This window comes from Centroberyx gerrardi, chromosome 7 (genome assembly GCF_048128805.1).
Source record: "Centroberyx gerrardi isolate f3 chromosome 7, fCenGer3.hap1.cur.20231027, whole genome shotgun sequence".
In the NCBI taxonomy this organism is placed as follows: Eukaryota; Metazoa; Chordata; class Actinopteri; order Beryciformes; family Berycidae; genus Centroberyx; species Centroberyx gerrardi.
Genome location: NC_136003.1, coordinates 3,313,392 through 3,332,815, shown reverse-complemented (window position 1 = coordinate 3,332,815; position 19,424 = coordinate 3,313,392). Strand labels below are relative to the sequence as shown.

Below are 19,424 nucleotides of genomic sequence, written 5' to 3'. Positions count from 1 at the left end.
CAGCTCTCCTGTCGACCTGCCGGGCTGCAGACCAGAGGCTTCACCCGCAGATCTCGGTGACCATCGTCCGATCCTCGGTAAGTCTCCGCTCTGACTTTTATTACCGTCATCGGGCTGAGTGGCCGCAGCCCGACGCGACTCCCGACCCGTCATATCCAGGTTTGCAGAGTGATTTCATCCCGGATCAACAACACAGCCCCCTCTCATTTCGCTTGGTTGCGTTTCTTTCTTGCGTCGCTTCCCCCGGACTCGGTGCATGTTGTTGCTGAACCCGTCAGAGCATCGGGTGCGTTGTGGCCGCAGTCTGCAGCGTCTATATGCCAGGAAAGGAGTTGCAATCCCGTCCTAATTGATTTATTAATAATTTATGGCCTCTAGTCTAACCTATGGCACTCAGGAGATCGCTGTTCTTTGCACAAGCCAGCCAGATCCAGTCGGAACCAGTTGATTGTATCAAAGGAACGCAGGATTGTGAAATCCACTTTCAGCAACTGGGTGCAAGTCCCCAGGCAGCCTGAACAACAGGCTTGTGTCATGCAGACTGTTTTTAACAGTGAAGTCTCTGTCTTGTCTCACTCTACATGCGTCTATAGCAGTGATTCCCAAACGTTGTCATGTCAAGCCCCCCCCCTCCTATTTGTAAAGATTTTGAGGTCCCTGGACCCCACTTTGGGAAAAAAGGGTCTATAACAAGGAACTGAATAATATTTATAATATGTGTATATTAGCCTATATAATATGTGTCAGAGGTCACAATGCAAGAGGCGTCAACAGACTTCACAACTTTTGAAAAATTTCCCCTGTTATGTCCAGAAAGAGACCAATTCCTTAAGGTTATACATTTCTTTTTTTATACACAATTTTTTCTAAAAGCAAACCTACTGGGCCAATAAAACTGATCCTTATTCATATCAACCTCTCACTCGCTGAGGGGGAAATGCACAGATGAAGCTTCATTATCGCATCATCCAGTCTATCCATCTCCATCTCCAAAACAGTCTTCGTGGACCTTGTCAGTAATGTTCTTTTGTAATGTCAAGTACAGCTCAATTTGAGACCTGCACAGAAACACTAAAGGTTTGAGACCGTTTAGATGCAAAACAAGTGTCATTTAGTGAGCTTGCTTTGCATTAAGTTGTCAAAATTGTTGTCTGTTAAAGTTTCTTGCATTGTGACATGTGACCCAACTTGCAAATACCGTTCAGTTCCTTGTAGAGGGAGAACCCCCCCCCCCCCCCCAGAAATACAGGATATTAAAGTCCCATATGATTCAGTTTTCATGACTTGGTGTTCAAATATATTGTGGCTCAGGATAAGAATAATGTGATGGTTTGCAAAATAAATGCAACTTAGTTAAAAGGGTATTTATTGAATGACTCAGTCCTCATAGGCAGAACAGTCACAATGCTGGATGACAATACCAGCTACTTCAAATGAAGTATAACCTGCTGAGCGGCGGCTTTCCATTTGCCTGATTGGAAGGATTTCAGTAATTGTTGAGTGAGGGGAGCCAATCGAGACCAAATCAAATTGTGATGTGTTGACTAGAGTTAGTGTAAAACTCAGACAAAATCTAATTTTATATCACCGTGCATAATACTGGAATAATAATACTGCTTTGGTTGCTTTTTTGTCTTGAGAACAAGCCTTTTTTTTGCCCCTGAATCGCTTTGGCTATATTTGCTGTAGGTCTGGAATTGCTTCAATTAACAGTGGTTTCACTGAATAAAAATCTGTTCAGGCCAGTCAGCATCCGTTGCTAGGCAGAATTCGGAATAAGCAATTTTGTGATTGGTTATGGGATAGCCTAAACCACAGAATTTAAATGGATAGAACAGCTCTTCCACTGATTGCCATGGTAATTTGGCTAGTAAGCATAAAATGGCGATTATGGAATTTTAGGGTGAATTGCTGTGGTGACAACACGAGTCTGGACAAGGGTTAGGGTTAGGCCGTAAAGTCTGTCACACTTGCCTGAGAACTGTGCAGTTGTGTCTGTTGCACGAGTGCTTAGCAAACTGTCAAAACTCAACTGAAAGCTAACGTTAGCGACGAGGCTAACGTAGCTTTATCAAAGCTTCTCTCTCTAGCTCTTCTAGTCAGCATTAACATATAAGCAATCCATGGCAGGAAGGCGAAGGAGAAGCTGCTTTGGTTCTTGCTGTAAAACCTCTTGCCTCAGTGACTTGGCGTAAGTCTGTTTATGCGGAAACTGGCCCAACAGTACACATAAAAATGGCCGACGCTAGCTAACGTGTTGCAACGATTGCATCTTTAATGGAATTGGACATATGTAAACAACAAGCTGTAGTAGTGGGGAGCGGTGGTCATTAACGGCTAGTTGTAATTATACCATGATCGGCTTAGATTTTGTTTGGGGTGAGTAGTAAGGCGAGAAGATGAATTTTCATTATCTTTACAATTTAACAAATTAACAGTGTTTTTTATTTTTTTTCAACAGTAGAAGGGCCACTGCCGCTGAATAAATGGGAAACACTGCACTTGATAGACATTCTAGAGGTGTTTTGTTAATACCATCTGTGACAGAGCACCTAAGGATAGTAAACAGAGGCATTGCGTTACAGGAACAGTAGCCAAACTCCATATTTAGGTCACATTCCTGACTCGGTGACCTGACAGCTCTCTGCCAGCTGCCAAGAGTTCAACTCCAACTGCACCGCTGGATGAATGTGGCTTAGATCGTTATAATGATCAGACAGACAGACCCTGTAATAACTGCATCTGATTGCCAAGATAGAGCAATGAGCAACAATCTTTTTATCATTTGGGGTGATTAAAACAGGCTATATTTCCTACTCACCCTGAAGTAAGACTGAACAGTACAATTGCAAATTCAGGAGTGACATTTCTGTTTTCCCTGAAACTTGTGTTGCAAAACATGCTGAACCCATTTCTATCTTTATCACCACTTTGATGCTCCCACATCCTGTTTCTGGGACTCTTGGCTGCATGCCTGATTAATGAAGATGAAACATTATAGGCAATTACAACGATACCTCTCTTCGTTCTAACTCTTAGCTCTGCTAGCTTTGACATGCTATCTGCCTCATAAACCTTTCCCACTCTCTTGCTACCCTGACAGCCCATATCTTTATCTCTTGCAGTTTAATGCTCAGAACAGCAGGCATTCAAATAACTCAAATAATATATATTCATGTCTATCAGTCTCAGTTCAGTTTAGGCCAGGCCAGGTTCTTTATTCAATCCCAAAGGGCAATTGCTTTGCAAAGACAAAAAGTATGCAATGACAAGTAATACACAAACATGCAATACAGTAAAAACAAAACAGTAAAATGTGCAGTAATAGCAGTGCCTTTCTATCTCTCTCTCTCTCATGCGGGAACCTTGTTATAATGATCAAACATCAGCGGACCAAGCGGCAGGGCCAGTTCCAGTGTTCAATAATACCCCACTGCAGCTGTGGTTACACAACAGTCTTTTTTTGACTCATTATTAGCCTTTGTCTCTCTTAGCAGATGCTATTCTACTCCATATAGTCAAAGAGCACCAGTCTGAGGGGAGATATATCATCAATGTTGCTATTGTGGTAGTTATCTGTTCTGTTGACCACTGTACAATGGTTTTCGAGTATACACTCAGTATCCATCTTATTAGGTATAGGACTAGGCTTGGGCCGATATTCTATATTATCGAATATCACAATATTTTGTGACTAGAAATTTGATGTCATTTGGAAGAAATAAAATAAAATACCCCTCCAAAAAAACCCGGGGAAAAAACGGACAAAAAAAAACAAAACAAAAAAACGTGCGATAATATCATATATCGCGATATTTTGGCAGGACAGTATCGCAATATTTTATTTTGGATATCGCCCAAGCTTAGGTAGGACCCCCTTTTGCCTCCAGAACAGCCTGAATTCTTCAAGGCCTGGATCCAACAAGGTTCTAGAAATGTTCCACAGGGATCTTGGTCCATCCTAACTCGATAGAGTCACTTGATTCCTGCTAATTTTTTGATGGTACATTCATGCCGTGAACATCCTGTTCTACCTCATCTTTGAGATTATTGCAGATGGCTCTTTGCTTCTGAAATCATATGATTTGTAGCATAGTTAAGAGTGATCCTCTTGCCTCTTTTTAGTTTGAATCTGATCTGATTGCCATGTAGAGGATAGGAACACTTCCATGCGGCATGCTGGGATTCATTCATGTCCTCCTGTAGATGAGAAGAAAGGCAGCAGGTTGCTTTTAGGAGCAGCCTATGCTGGTGTTTTGCAAGGCAAAGCACCATTGACCTAGAAAGGTGTGTGTTTTGTCTTTGTGTGTGTGGCTCAGCCTGTTTGCATGTTGAATCGGAATGCTTACACAAGTTTAGGACCAAAATTTCATGTTTTCAACTTGAGAAATGTCTGCTTCAACAGAGACGATTTGTCACAGTCATCACATAACCACTCACATTTTTATACAGACTCAAATTTTATACATACTCTCGAAATAAATAGTATATAGGATAGTTTTAGTCATAGTAATTTCCTCAAATCTCTTAGCAAGAGATGCTATCCAAACTGGTCTCGGGCTCTTTTAGAGTTGTATGACAGAAATATACATACAAATCCAAAAGCAGGTCTTCGGAAAAGGCTGGCAATTTGTTGGCTAAAATGCTATAAAAATACATGTATGGTTTACACTCTATGGTTAGTAGCAGTGGTAGCAGCAGCAGTTGCCGTAGAAGTACCCTTAATTGTCACTCATTGGGGAATTGGTCTTCCAACACATTAAAAATAGACAGGACAATCATAATGGCAATATATTGATTGCAGCGGGAAAGGGAGGTTTAAAGTGTTTGGGTTGGTCAAAGGCCTAAATGAATTCTTCACCAATGCAATGACCTGAGGAACTACTGTGTTCTTGTTTCTTGTATCTGGGTTTTCTTGCTAATGAGTTGGCTGGCGGTGAGGTGTGAAACGGGGCATTTTAACTTGTCGCCCCTGGGCGACAAGCTAGCTGGAACCGGCTTGAAAATGACAGTGATGAAGGAATGAGCAGTTTTTTTGACCCGCCACCACTTTCGCAGTATAGAAGATGCTCCTCCCTCTTGTTCATCTCAAGACAGGAATATATGGGGGTTTTTTGCACTGAAGCAACTGTTGTGGAAACTGGTGAGCTTGGCTTATAGATGAGAAAATCTTATGCAACAGTAAAGATGACACAGGAATGAACATATAGCTGGATAACCTCATTGCTTAGAGTTAACTAGCAACCCCAACGATGGACACAACCACTCTCCAAGCATTGTGTTTGAGATGTTTGTTCCTGTAGTCTGAGAACTGTCAGGCTTTGAACAGCTGTAATCAACTTTTCGTCCATTTTTCACTTGCCAGGTGGAACTATGTTCATGCAACAAAATCATATCGGTAGGGAAACAAGGAAGCGCTGATATCTGATTGCTGCTGACAGTTTATGACCGCAACATAAGTTCGCTGCCCTGTTGCTAACACATTTGACATCTCTAGTAGAAGCAAATATTAGTCTTAGTAGCAAACAAAACTAAAAACCGGTTTGTTCAGGTTAACTGAGTTGACTCTTCTCAAGCTACAACTCAGAGTGTTTTGGAGTAGAGAGACTAGGGCTAAAGACAAGACAGTTTACTGTGACACTGTAACCTAAATTTAGAAACAAATTATGTTATCAGACCATTCACTTTTACTTTTAACATTGCTGCACTCACAGTCTTTCGCAGATATCTCGCTTTTTCTAGCCTGGTTGTTATATATTTGGACATTATTTGCGCACAACCTATTCTCCACTGGGCCAGATGTGGTTGATAGCAGATGTGACGCAACTGCAAAGCCTTTATAGGTCAAGCATTACAGTACAGTATACGCTCATTTAGCCGAAACCCTGGGAGATAAAAAGATCCTCATCAATGGCCATAACTAGGCTAATGTTTCAAAATGCTAATTTGAACCCGGATTTTGGATTTCATCTGCTGTGCTCAGTCAGATTTCACCTCACTGCACAACAAATGACAACACATAAGCACAACAACTAAAGTTTGCTCTGTTGGCAAGCTGTGCCAGTCACTGGTGGTTATAAAACCAGTCCTCCAAACCTTTGTGGAATTAGGAAGTACCGACTGGTCCAGTTCACAATGGGCTTGCTGTTTCAGTCCTTGTTCTGGTCACCTTGGAAACTGAAGGCAGATTTTTCAGTTTCCTTGGAGAGGCCTGACCGCCATTTATCCTTTTTGTTTATATTGTATTTAGCCGTCACAGTTTTCTTCCTCCACTTTTCTCTATTGCTCTTACGATTTCCTGCCCAGTACACAGTTTTACACTGGCTGTCACTCTGTTGTACTCTTTCTTTCCCTTCATCCTTGGACGTCCACTCCTGCAGTCTCTCAACATTTGCCTTGTAACTCCTCTGAACCGACTAATATACACACTCAAGCTCAATCTCTCTCTCTCTCTCTCTCTCTCTCTCTCTCTCAATCTCTCATTCATTCTTTTCTCCTAGACCACACACACACACACACAACCACACATACACCACATCTTTAGTTCCGTCCCTCTCCTCCTGTGCCTGTCCTGTTGCCAAGGTGACAGATTAGAGATCTCAGCTGCATATTAACCCTCACACTGTTTGATTCCCAGATGAAGATATAGTGGAACAGCAGTGTGCACAGAGACTGATCATGTATGACTCCATGTATGTATTTAAAGTAATAATCTGTGGATGTATTAGATAATCTCAAACAATCAGAAAATAGAATTTAAAACTTTCTGGTACACTCGGCAAGTATATAATCCTCCAAACGGCTCGTATTTTAATGCATGGTCAGGCAAAGTTAAGGTCAGGCAAAGTCATTTCCTTCTGACCTTTGAACTCCAGGCTGGATTGAGTGTGTTTGTGTTAGGACTATGCAAGCAGTGTCACCATCATTAGACCAGTAGCCTGACAAACTCCTTATATAAGAGCCCAGGACTAAACCCTGCATTCATTTCAATCTATTAAGCTAGTGCAGAAAAGCAATGAAGAGCATGGAGGTAGTGATCTTTTTAGCCTATCCAAAAGCCGTCTGAATGTAACAGTGCAACAGTTCCTGCATCTCTGTTTGCACAGGTTATCACTGGATATTATCAGTAGCCACTTTTACAACTGGTAGGCAGACATCTAACTACATGCGTAAAACAATTCCAAGAATTCAAGCATTCCAAGAATTCCATGCAGTAACTTCACAAAGATTTAAGAAACCTGTCATGTTTTTTAAATACCTTATACTTCGTGACTTCTTCTCGTTGTTTTTGCCATTTTGCTTACTCAAGCGCTTTTGGCGACATGTAATATGCTGTAATCAAGTAATTGCTACACCTCCTGTTCCCCCCTGTATATATTGTCATATTTTAGAAATACATAGACACTGATTTGGTTATTTTATTCCACAGTTTTACAGCATGACATTGTATTTCATTTGTACATTGGGGTTATAATATTGCTGTGGATGCAGACATCAGCCGTAATGTTGTGCGGTCTGTTGGTGTCTTTGCTTGGCTGGTGAAGGGGATTCAAAGTCCGGCCTTTCAAGTGTGCGTGTGCAAACTCTTTGAAGTTTAGCGATGCTCTTTCCTTTGGTTCGACGTTATATTTGCAGCGAAGCTGACCAGCAATATATTTTCGGAAACGGTTTAGGATGTAGCGTTCACTATATTAAGCACAGGTTATTTCTCGACTATAAAGAAAAATGGGCTACTGACATCTGGCTCAAACCAAAACTTAGAACATATAATCAAATTAAAAACATGTATAGTCCAGAACCTTATTTTACTTTACCCTTGGAAAGATCCAGAAGATCTCTGTGTGCCCAGTTGAGAACTGGTACCCTCCCTCTGGCAATTGAGGTGGGCAGGTTCAACTCTATTGATGAGGAGGAGAGACTTTGTACTGTATGTGAACTGGGTGTTGTTGAAGATGAATTTCATTTTTTGTTTCATTGTACGTTATATGAGGAACTAAGACTGCTTTTAACTGAGAAAATGCAAAACAAGAAGCCGGAGGTATTCTGGTTAGGAGATGAGGTTAAGTTGGAACGGTTATTCAGAGAGGAAGTTTTCAGTGTGGCCAGTTTTATTGGGAAAGCATGGAAACTGAGAATGGAGAAGCTGTTTATTTGAATGTATGACTTTGATTTGTATGATTTGATTATTATTTGTATATGGTTCTTGTTTGTTTGGCGGAACTCAACGTCTCTGTGTCTTGGAAGCCCATACGGGCTGGGCACGGGCATGTGGTGCACAACACATTAATAAAATCTATCTGTAGCACAGTCAACAACATGGATCTCGTTCCAAAGCCACATATGATGTCATCAATCAGCACATTGTTTATTTAATATTATGACCTATTTATTTGTTATTTCATGTGCTCAGTTTATTATTACTTCCTTGGGGGAAAAAAGATAAATTGTAAATCGCAATTATTTGTGAGACAATATCATTAGAAAATTTCATAATTGGCCACAGCCCTAGCTTTAATCATTACTGTGTTACTTCAATCGGCAATAGAGAATAGCAAAGCGCACGTCTTATTTATATGAACATTTTATGTATTATTACTTCTCATAGGCTTGCAGATTTTCTACTTACCATCTAGTTGTTTTTCAGTAACACAAGCAGCATCCTGATAGGCATGAATGTCTTTCTCTCAATTTTCTCATTGCCAATTGCTGATGTGAATGTGATCTTGAAGTGTGTTATCATCACAAAAGTTCACTATCCAGCAATCATATTTTATGTTAAGTCGTGATCACAACAAAATCACTTTAGCAGCTCCATTTTATTCTGCTGTAGTAATCACAAATGAGACCATCACAATTTCACAAGTTCTACATCCAAATTACATTATTTGCACTTTGTAATGACATTTTTAAATTGTTGTTTACATTCTAGCAAGCCAATTCCATTGCTACAAAAATTTATGGCTCAAAAATAAACAGAATTCTGCACAGTCATACTTTGTTGTCATTGAACTTTTTTTTACTACATCGTATCATGGTTGTATCGAATCGTGAACCCCACATCATGTATCAAATCGTATCGTGAGGTAAGCATATCGTCCCATTCCTATGGCCTTGACATAAGAGGAAAAAAAATATGCATGCAACCAAAGCAGCTGTCTGCTTCTGTAGGAAAAACAAGGATGAAACTGCATAATAGACTTTGCTAAAGGACAGTTTAGTGCAGCAGGACAGCCAAAGTCTGGTATGGTAAAGAGGCCTCATGGTCAGATTTGAATGAGTCATACAACTGGTTCTTTCTCTAAGCGATAGATGCTGTAAACCGTAGTCTGCTAGGGGTGTTACATCACCTCTAATGGTGTTGTCTGACATCTGTAGTCAGTATACTTAGCACAAACCTGTGGTGAGTCAGGTGCCTCATGGTTATTCCTTGAAAACAGCCATTTCACATGTGCACATCCATATGCACACACAGTTTTCATACCCTTATCCGGTGTGTATTGCTCTCAGTGTCGTATGTTCACTTTAAAAATCGATTGTGGCTTAAGCAGCATTCACACTGCAGTCCTTCATGTTCACTTCCACATTACTGCTCATAGCCTATCTGATTTTTTTGTGGATGACTTCATCTAGGATGTAACTCATATCGCATACCATTATGAATGGTTGGCAATGTGCGGAGTAACAATAACAAAAGATGTCACATCTGTTTTTTTTTCTTTTTTTCTCTCTTTCTTTTCACTTTCTGAACAAACTGTTAGCTAGCTAACTAGCCAGCAAAGGTACCGATGTTAATGTTAACATGCTAAAGCTAGCTGCTACTAGCTACGTTAGCTAGTGTGCTAATCAGATGTGTTAGCAACAAGACCGTGATGGTTAGCTGACCAGATACTCTGGTTAGCTAGCTAACAAGCTGACGTTATCTAAACACTAAATCAATCAGATGGATCAGTGATGAAATGATCAGTTCCCAGCCAGCACAGAAATTACAAACGTTTTTGTTTCCAGCACATTCCAGTCACAGTAATTTCTCTATTTCCTCTTCCCTTCCCCCCCTATTTTTCCTTATCGTTTTATAATTTACATCAGCTTGATACTAGTTACTACTATGAATTTACCTCCTACAGATTTATGTTAGCCTAAAAAAGACTGTTAAAATCTATTCCGCAAATCAAAATGTGGGTAAAGTGAGTTTAGGTGGGTTTACTGCATCCCTGGCTGTAGCCAAATGGAAATGTATGACTTTGAGTTTATTATTGTCACTCTGACTCACAGTACTGACAGGTCCTCATCCTTCATCAGTGTAAGGCTTTACCCAAACAGCCGGGCTGCCAGGGAAGAGAGGCTGCAGAAATAGGAAAGTAAATTACCATGACTGTACACTTCATGAAAGGTGTTTGAAATTAAACACTTTGCGTCTCATTCAGTCAGTCACTCGCTCTGTTGGTGTAGAAACCCTGAATTCTCTTGTACACTGGATCTAATGTTTGTCGTTTCATGGTGAAAATAATTTGCATTTTAATGGCTTTCTTCTGTATTTGACATAGAGAATTAAAGGACCATGCCAGTGTTTTTGCATGTTTTAGCCCATTTACTATACTGCACGCATACTTAACATTACTACCAACCATATTTCAAAGCATACCATATTTTTTTTTGATTTTGGAATATTTACTTGATTTCCCTATTTTTTATTTTTTTCAATTCAAATGTTCAGGTGATAACCTAACATTCGTGCCTGTTATGGCCGTGGCCGTACCCCCAGAAGATTCCCTAGTGTTTCCTTGTGTTTCCCCTTCCCTGTGTTCCCAGTGCTCCCCTGTCTGTGTCTCTCTCTGTCTGTGGGTGCATCCCAAGTCTCTTAAATTGCATCCATGTTTCCCTCACGCGTCTTAGTCCGTCCCACCGAGGATGCATGGAGAGACGCAAGGAAACCATGCGAGGAGAGAGGAAACGAGGAAATATGTTTTTAGAGAAATGAGACGTCCTTTCCTCTGAAGCGTCATGTGAAGCGACGTCCGTTTCTGTTAATGTCATGGCGTTCAGCTGAAAGTCTTCCGGGAAGGCTGCTCTCGTGTATCCTCGCTCATAGCTCCTCAGAGATCCCTCCTCGCTCCTCGCTCCTCGCTCCTCGCTCCTCGGAGCAGAAATAAGAGCTTTGGGACGACCTTCAAAATGGCGGACCAGAACGACTTCCGGTTCAAGCGAGGATCGAGGAGCGAGGAAATATAAAATAAGAGACTTGAGACGTACCCTATGTTTTGTTTGTATGTGTATTGGCGTGGGCGTGGTCTCCCTTCCTCGTTCTCCTGGCTCCCGGCTCTGCTCATCCTGCACACCTGTCTGCAATCGGCTCATCACCTCTCCCAGTCTGCTCACCTGCCTCTCATCAGCTCATCTGCCTGCAGTATATCTACCCCGGCTCTTCAACCATTCTTCGCCAGATTGTTGTTTCAACCTCAGTGGTAGTTACGCTTCAAGGCCAATCTAGCTAGAACTCCTAGTGACTCTGTCTCTTCGTGTTTCCTGTGACTAACCAGCCTCTCTTGTATCCCAGGATCATCACCCGCCTGCCTGTCTTCCTGCTTGTCTCCCTGCCTGCCTGCCAGCAACCTCCTAGCCTCTAAGCTACCCCTGCCTGCCACGCTTCCCCTCATCCCACGCTCACGCCAAGCCCCGCTCCTCCCTACCATCACTCACCCCTGCTGCCACCGGATTCCCATTCCCTGCCATCAGCCCCTCATCCAGATCCTTCCTTACAATAAAACCTTTTCCTTACCAACACCACCCTGTCCGTGTCTTGCGTTTGGGTCCCTCCAGTGTCCGTAACAGTGCCCGGGTTTAGAAGACATTTGAATTTAGTTCATAAAACAATCTTTTTTTCAGGGAGTATTTTCTGGTGGAGATGTTAGTATAGATAGTTAGTCAGACAAACTATCATTACTTTATTTAAAGCAACAAGAAGCCAAATCCACATCATCCTTTACACAACATCCATGGTTATCCATGCTGTTTGGCAGCCAACATTGAAGTCCAGCATGTGAACGCACCAGAAGACACGTAGACTTTTCAAAATCAGTGTGGGAATTAAACTAAATTACCACTAACAATAAAGGGCAGGGTGTTTACTGTGATGGATTACCTATCTCAAGCAAGTTTCAAATCTCTGCAAGTTGATTTTTGTATCGTACTGAAATAAGTGGAAACAAATGGCTGCCTGGGAGGTAGGAAAAACCCATTCAAACATAAAAAAAAGTGAGGTATGCTTTGGAAAATGGTCAGTAGTAATGCTAATTATACGGGTATTGTAGTAAATGGGCTAAACATGCAAAAACACTGGTGTGGTCCTCTAAGTGTGTGTGTATGTGGCTCGGGGAAGCGGTCTGTTGGTACGGACACAAAGATAATGAAGCTAATAATAATGTATTTTCTCTCTCTATACATTCTTTCTGACGACTCTGTAGTGTGTGTGTGTACAGGGAACATATGCATTTGTACATACAAGCACATGGGTGTGAGGGGCCAAAGTGGAAAGAGACATGAGGAATGATGATCAGCTCACTCAGTGGTGGATTAGAGCCAGGGTTCTCGAGCGTTTTCCTGCTGAGGGCAGACGAAGAAATGAAAAAACCTAAAAAATGGTCAAGAGGAAAAAGACTTTTGGGCGACACTCAAATAGACCAAATATGGTTCATTTTACTGCTGGGGATCGTTGGAGAAGAAGCTCACTAGAAAGACTTTGTGGCTAATGTAAAACCTGCCAAGTGACTTTTTGGCCCTATACCCAGGATTATCTGTAATCTCAGAAACTGTAAAGGCATGATCGCTCAGCCCTAAAGCCTTTGCAAATGGTGTGATCATGACAGGGTTCACTTGGCACCAGATGCTGCCATATTTAGTGATGCTGCTTAGTCAATAACAGGCTTAGGTCGATTATTAATTGAAGTCCTTAATAATGCGAATATATGGTCCAGTGGGTCAGGTGCATAACGATTTCTCCTATTAGAAATACAATAACATGAAACCAATAGTCTCTTAACTTTATGTATCTGCCCCACTCATTCCAATGGGTGACATTAGCCAACATAGATCAGTCCCAGAAAAATACATTTGTATTGTATACATTGACATTGTGAAAATCAACAAATTCACATGGGATTAGTACTAATGGGATTAGCCCTATTCACATGGGATCAGTACTACAGTATGTGGGGACCTCATGTAATTAATGAATTATTTTTGCACAGGATTAATATTAACAGTGGACCTCTGTCTTAACCAAAATATGTCAGGTAATTTGCGCTGGATTTTTTTCTTTACAAATTACAGGATTAAAATTGCTGACGATTTCCACAGTTATTACAAATCGCTTCACGATCCCATGTAATATTAGTCCTGTGCAAATAGGGCCTCAGATAAATGATGTGCCAAGCAGTGCTTAGATCAGACCAAGGCTTTGGACACACTAGAGGATTATCGGGGCGATTTACACCACATTTTGCAATCCTGACAATTGGGAGAGGAAATCGTAATTGGAGGCTTGGCCAAGATTATCTGGTAGTATGAAGGGTTTACAGATTCGATCTTAACCGCCCGATGGACTGATAGACTGATCTGAACCTCGTTTCCCGAAAGCATCTTAAGGCTAAGATCCATCTTATGAAGCCTCTTTAGTTTGTGAGGTGTTTCTGAAAAGCATCTTAACTTAAGACACTCTTAAAAGTGATCATAGATAACGACTGCCTCTGATTGGTCCTAGAAAGCTAAGTGCGTCTTGAGAACACTCCCACTAATGATCTCGGTATAAAATGGATGGATGTGGTGGTGAGCTTCAGGAGACGGGAACACTGAGTTATGATATAAAAAAGTCTTTGGGTGCTGAGGGAACCGTGAAAGAGGAGACAAAGCACAAAATGTGTGGCGTCGGCGATTGCTGCAACTGGAGTGGTGAGCTTTTGGAGAAGGGACAGGGAGGGGAAAAAGTTACTTTCAAAAGAATGTTCAATAACTTGCTGACATGCAGTGAAACCAGTCTTTTAAGGTGTGCTTCTGTTGTGGTGCCGCAATGGACGGCAATGTTGTGTGAAACTGCGAACACCTGAACAATGTGTCATTAAAACTTACAGTTGTCTTGATCAGAGAGCAAAAGCTGTGATATGAATCATCACTCCTAAATCTGAGGCTAGTTATTAATTTTTGTAAAAGGGCAAGTATCTCGAGCAAAAGAAAAGACATTAACATTAAACCCACGAACATACTGTATGACTATTGCATTAAATGAGATAACAGTTGGCTGTAAGCTCTCTACAGGCGATTTAAATAATGTCTCTGTGGCAATTCAAAGCATATATAATTGTTTCTGTTGTGTATTTCATTTCTGTTTAGTAGCCTCTTTGATGTATTTGCACAATATCATTACTTAATCTGTTATTATGAAACAAAGTCTGGTGCTGCTTGGAGAAACGCATGTAGGTAATGAACAAACCTTCGTAGGACCACACTTAAAAACACTCCTTACCTCTAACAGCCATCGCTATTGGGAAATGAGGCCCTGAGCCACCCCGATCATATTAAACATGTTTGATGTTTACGATCCAAGATCTGGAAGGGTCCTCTAGTGTGTGTGGATCACAGATTCATTCCAAGAGTGGAGACCGCCAATAGCCAATAACAGCCCAGTTTACAGTGTTAAAAAATATTTATTCGTTATTAAAAGGTTTGATTCATGTTAATAATGTGTACCCATTTAATGGCTTTTACATCAATGCGAATATAAATACACACTGACTGACATTGGATTGCACAAATTCCAGCATGATTAGAGGTTGTGGCATCAGTATCAGGAGTCAGCAGGATAATCTCAGTTATATTTGGAAATCGCTTTCAAAATTGTTCAGGATTTTAAAAGACTTCTAGTGTTTCCCCAGCCTAAAACAAACGGACACGGGATTCGTGTAGACACTCTAACATTGTTTTTATCCTTATGGGAGTTATGTGAAGCCTGTGTTTCCCCACTAGTGTTTCCCTTTAAAGCCCAGCAGAGGAGGAAGTCAAGTGGGCCGTGAAGCTTTCACTTATCCAGCCTGTTTCCATTTCAGCACTCACACTGGAGATGGGCTGGCAGCTCTGTAAATTGTTTTATGTGCTGTATAACCGCCAGACCAGACCGACCAGATCAATCCAAATCGTTTGCAAAAAATCTTGTTGTACTGGTATGGAGTTGTCAGGAGACTTGAGCCCATTCACACTATGGTAATATAATCTGACCAGCTGTCTGACTCAACTAGCCCACGTACATTCTGTTGACTAGCCTGGACTCATTCCAACTAGCCCAGACACATTCCGTTGACTAGCTTGGACTCATTCCAAATAAAAACAACTGTAATTTATATAACACTTTTCAAAACAAAGTGGTTTCCATAAAATAAAAGATAAGAAGAGTAACAATTACAATACAGCCCAACAAGGGATAAGCAAAGCAACAAAACATTGATTAAAAGAGGCAAATAAGTTAAACAATAAAACCACAAAACAATAAAACCATAAGACAAAGATAAAACACAGGTAAAAGGGGTGTAGATAAAAGAATAAATCAATAAAACTATAAGAAGGCCTTTGTATAAAAGTGAGTCTTAAGAAGTGATTTAAAAGATGATACCGATTTTGCTTGCCTGAGATACTCGGTCAGTGAGTTCCATAGCTGAGGGGCCTGGACCGAATAGACCAAATGATGGTCGAAACGGCTGATGGTATGATTATAGTGTGAGGAAAAATCACTGTTTCATTGTTTATTGTTTTTTGATTATTGGTTCTGCAAAGAAAATACCTTTTACTCTGTGTTGAGAATGCATTTAAATACGGTGGGGGAAAAAATAGTTTTTGCCTTTTTAGAATTCACAGTAGCAACCTTTTTGATTTTTAGAAATAATAATACAGTAACTGCCTTTTGAAAACAAAAAATAATGGATCGGATTTAGTGTAGTAGGTCAGTCTTTTACACCTCGCATAAACCGAATGACCAAACGGGCAGTAAATTATGGCACCAAACAACTTCTCAGAACTCATACAGACAGCCCCACCTGGAAGAAAACCTTGATTAGAAGGAATGATGGAATACATACATAATACATACATATATAATTTTGTCAGAACTGCCGTTTTGATAAGCTTTTTAACATACGACGTAATTGATGGATGCTGCAATACTCCCGTTCCTGCTTTGTTGGCGTTGGCTTACATTCCATTGAAAGCATCACAATTTTAAATTGAATCCCCTACCAGCGTTTCGTTTCATTGAGCAACTTACAACCAAGCAAAACACATTTCAATTTTTTTTTATTACCTTTACTTAAAAGACTTAAACTGACTTAAAATATCATATCACAATCTTTTTAGGCAGTAGAACGATCCACGATCTAGATCTAGATCACGATTTCCAGGTGTTGTTCATATCTACTGTTTTTTCTGTAAATGTCATTTGTTTTTTTGCCTGAGGTTTCAACAGTTCATTTAAGGGCAGGTATCACACCGAAGTATTTCGACACTTCTTTATTCAGAACACTCGCCTAAACTTTTGATAAAACTAAAATAAAAACTTAAACAATACTGTTAGGATCTCTTACATAGGATCTCAGGCTGCGTTCTGGCTCATACTGGGTTAAAAGAAGCACAGAAGGTTGCTTTGAACCGGCCTCATGACTAACATGCCATTACTAGGGTCCCAAAGACTTACAGAATACAAAACAACATTCCAAGCACTTCATTTTTGTGTGCAGTTTCCAAACGGCTGCTCCGTGGTGGCTCCAACTTTCACCCTTCCTCCTAGGCCTTAGTATCCTGTAGACAGTACCCAGTGGTGGAAAGAGTACTAACCCTAACCCTGTCCTACTCAAGTAGAAGTACTGTTACTTTGCTGATATTTTACCGAAGTATAAGTAAAATATTGGTGTAAAAAGTAAAAGTAAATAGTAGCTCATTTAATGTACTCAGAGTAAAAGTTGCTGAGTTACTTTTTCGAAAAGAGAACGTTTTACATGTGATCTCTTCCATGCAATTCTAAAAGGACGAGGGGAAACTACATTCTTTTAATTGGAAAAATTTGAAATTAGTAAATTAGTAAGTAACGGCAGATTACTCTTCTCTTCTTTGTTGACTGACCGTTCACTGTGAATGGCTCTACAATTTGTCAATTCACCATGGTCCAGTTTCTGATGCTGATGGAGAGCCACAAAATCTGTCCTCTAATGGATGCGATTTAAAATGTAGTGAAGTAAAATACTTTAATAAGAATGTACTTAAGTAAAAGTAAAATTACTAACTTTAAAAAATACAAAGAAAAGTATAAGTACGCAAAAAAGCTACTCAATTAAAGTAACATGAGTAAATGTAATTAGTTACGTAGCTTTCGGGAGATGGGAGGTAAAGCTAATGCTAGCTCGCTGATGACGTCAACCCAGAGAAGGGGCGTGCACGATACTTTGCAGGTTAAGAAGTGAGTTCTGGATGACAGTAAAGTTTATATTTTGTGTAAAATACAACTTCTTAACCCGCACATCTGATTAGTACACTAGATAACGCATCTAGTAGAAGCTAGCGTTGGTAGTGGCTAGTAGTCACATGTCACACATAACATCAGTTGCTTTGCTAAATTAACCTGCTGGCTAGTTGGCTAGGTAACAAAGCCACCTGTGTGTTCAGATTCTTTTCAATCCACAACCACAAAAAAACACTCCTCAGTCACTCTGGATAAGAGCGTCAGCTAAATACCAAAACTGTGAAGTGTCTTCAGTTCATCACACCGTCAGTGAACTGGAGTGAACAGTGATTGTAAGCTTAGCCTCATTTCTAACTCTAGCTCGACGCAACACCGCTCCCTCTGTATTCCCTTCTTTTCTTCTGAGTCCAGTTTATCCCAGTTCAGACTCCCTTGCTGTCTCTCTTCCACCCCCCTCCATCACTTCATCATAATCTCTCTCTTTCTCTCTCTCTCTCTCTCTCTCTCTCTCTCTCTCTCTCTCTCTCTCTCCCCTTCCTCGGGGCAGATGGAGATGCAGCCTTGTGTAACACTCAGTCTCAGAACCAGTTTTATCCAGTCCATGAGGTGTCGCCTCAGAAAGGGGGTGTGTGTGCATGCGTGCGTATGTGTGTGTGTGTGTGTGTGTGTGTGTGTGTTAGGGTAGGGTTTCCTTAGCTGTGTGAAAGCAGATAGCTTATGTTGTCTGGAATTTTCCTGTTTGCGCTGCCAGTATTACATAAGAGTTGGGAAAATCAGGAAGGAGAGATGGAGCACACAGCCTTGCGTTTGTCTGCGTTTATCTGTCACTCAATTCAATAACTTTATTGTCATGACTGTTTGAAACAATATTGCCAAAGCTGTTTACATTTCCAAAACCCACAAACAACAGTTTATATATTCAAATCATGTTGAGATGATTAATAATTTGGCTTGAAAACACGGACTATGTAATAGTACATAATTACCAGTATCTATAATAACTATTAATTATCTGGTATGAAAACATCTACAATGCAATAGTACATATTCATAAATATCTACAATAATGTAAAATAGTCCAAAATTGAGAATATGTAGTTATTCAAATTATTCAAGTTTAAATTTTAGTTCTCTAACCTTTCTCTCCCACTCAATTGATTTTTGATTTCTTTATATTTGATGAATTATAATGAATTGTTTCAAGTTGCATTGCCATTGCAATGCCAATGTAAACACTGGAAGGGCAATTAATAGCAGTCCTTATGTGGTGCATTGGTACATTGTGGCACTGTGCTGTGTGTGTGTGTGTGTGTGTGTGTGTGTGTGTGATTGTGTTCGCTGTGTGGTGTGCAGATTATCTGTGGTTATGAAGAAATGTATTCCCATTTTAGAGGGAGAATTAACTGGAGACCGACTCCACTGGTCATGTTGTTATGTGATGAATCAGGAATGATCATTATGCATGGACGTGTATGCAAGCTATTTCCATAGGACCCAGGCTTATAAAAAGAAAATTGATTGATTTCTTACATTGTTTACTAATTAAAAATTAAACTATATAATGTTCATTCTTAAGTAATGAATTAATGCCATGTTAATAAATCAATTAATTATTTATATATTGTATTGCAAGTTAGGGGTTGGGGGGGCATCTTTTCTGTGAACATGCAAGCATGCACACACTCATTTATGCCAATACAGTATATGTATTAGAGAGCGAATGTGGTTCAGGGGAAACACCTCCCTCTGCTCGCTTAGCTGCTGACCTCAAGTAACTTCTGCTTCCCACATGACTCATAAACACATTCCCAGTCTCTCTCACACACACACACACACACACACACACACACTCCACAGGGTGCGCGTGAGCTAAACCCTACAGCTGTGCAGTACAGTAGTGAGCACTACTGACTACACACACACACACACACAC

At 40.5% G+C, this 19,424-nt stretch overlaps 1 protein-coding gene across 1 annotated transcript in view; it reads left to right on the top strand.

Annotated features, from left to right (window-relative positions):
• The window catches only part of abat (4-aminobutyrate aminotransferase), a 46,517-nt gene continuing 27,093 nt past the window's right edge, over positions 1–19,424 (top strand). Inside the window, exon 1 of the mRNA XM_078284828.1 lies at positions 1–77. The gene's annotated coding sequence lies outside the window, so the exon portion shown is untranslated. The remainder of the gene's footprint in view (positions 78–19,424) is intronic.